Source organism: Phaseolus vulgaris, unplaced genomic scaffold (assembly GCF_000499845.2).
Source record: "Phaseolus vulgaris cultivar G19833 unplaced genomic scaffold, P. vulgaris v2.0 scaffold_28, whole genome shotgun sequence".
Lineage (NCBI taxonomy): Eukaryota > Viridiplantae > Streptophyta > Magnoliopsida > Fabales > Fabaceae > Phaseolus > Phaseolus vulgaris.
Genome location: NW_027174096.1, coordinates 227778 through 229520, shown reverse-complemented (window position 1 = coordinate 229520; position 1743 = coordinate 227778). Strand labels below are relative to the sequence as shown.

The 1743-nt window shown below is 31.4% G+C and overlaps 1 pseudogene; it reads right to left on the bottom strand.

Moving 5' to 3' along the window:
* Positions 1 to 921: 921 nt before the first annotated feature.
* LOC137817293 (small nucleolar RNA R71) lies at positions 922 to 1027 on the bottom strand (annotated as a pseudogene).
* Positions 1028 to 1743: the final 716 nt, after the last annotated feature.

Below are 1743 nucleotides of genomic sequence, written 5' to 3'. Positions count from 1 at the left end.
TCTTATTTTGATTTTAGTTATTTCTATTTATTTTCAGATTTAGTTTGATTTTTGTTTTGATTTTATTTTAGTTCTTTTTAGGTTTAGTTACGTAGTTTTATATAGGTTTAGGTAGTTTTTATTTAGTTGTTTTATTTATTTATCATTACTAGTTTTACTTTTTATTTTTACGTTAGGTAGTATCTTTTACGTAAGTTGGTTAGTTTTTTTTACGATTATAATTATAATTTTTTGTTTTATTTTGTTTTAGCTTTATTATTTTTAAGTAAGTTATTTCTTGTTTTTATTGTTTTCTTTTATTCTTTTTTTAGTTTTTATTTTATTTATATATATTTTTTTCTGAATATTTTTGTTTTATTTATTTAGTGTCATTTTAGTGTTTTGTTTTTGTTTTATTTTATTTTTAAGTTTTAATTTGTAGTTTAGGCAGTTATTGATTTTATTTTAGTTAGCAATTTAAATTTTTGTTTATTTAAAAAAAATCGAAAAATAAAAATATACTATATTTTTTTTTCCACTAACATTTTAGGAAAGCAACATGGCAGAAGAACAAACGAGGAAGACACTCGGAGATTATGTCATGTACCAAGGACCAAGGCATTTTTCTAGTATTGCAATACCTATTACCGCCAAGGCCTTGGAAATAGATCCCGGTTTTCTCATTCTTATCGGTGCCGATCAATTCACAGCAATGGAACATGAGGATCCATATTCACATTTGAATACATTTTATGAATTGGTGGGAGCAATGGGCTTTGAATCAGATGATGTTGATAATGTTTGTATGCGCTTGTTTCCTTTTTCATTGGCAGGAAAGGCTAAAGATTGGCTTAGATCACTTCCAAATCAGAGCCTCACGAGCTGGGAGGATGTAGAAGAAAAAATTTTGCAAATATTTTTTTTCAATCTCTCGCTACATTAAAACTAAGTCTGAAATCTCTATGTTTAGACAAGGAGCAGAAGAGTCTTTTTCTGAGACATGGGAAAAATTTAAGATGATATTGAGAAAATGCCCAAATCATGGGTTTGAAGACATTGCTCAACTGAGCATATTCATTAATGGTCTCAAATTTGATATGAAGATGCTCTTAGATGCCACAGCTGGTGGCACAATAATGACTCTTGATGCCGAACAAGCAACGAGGATTATTAATACATTGGCATCAACGGATTCTCAAGACCAGTGTGATGGACGAAGTACTCAGAAGAAAGGATGGATTGAAGATACATTATTGGCTCAAAACCAAATTTTGACACAGCAGATTGAGCAGTTAACCACACAAATGGCGAAATTGCCTCAACAATTACATGTTCTTCAAAGGCAGAATCAAGAATTAAGGTGCGAACTGTGTGGAGGTGAGCATTCCAGTGAGCAATGTGCTTACCAAAATATTTCTTCTGAAGAAAAAGCGTTTTACATGGAAGATCAAGGAAAGCAAGGAACTTTTCAACAACTCCAACTATTAGATCTTGTGTCCCAAGAGAGAATGAGCAAAATGGAAGATTCTACAAAAAAATTTACACACACCATGTTGGTTGTGCAGAAGAACGTTGAGAATTTTGAGACACAAATTAAGCAATTTACACAAGAGCTGTGGGAACTCAGGGAGAAATGTAAGTCAATCACTACAAGAAGTGGAGTAGTTGTAGGAAAGGGGATTGATGATAATCTACAAAGTAAGGAAAGTGACATAGAGAGTGAGGAAAGAAAAATTGATAGGGAAGAAAAAAAAGAAAAGGAAG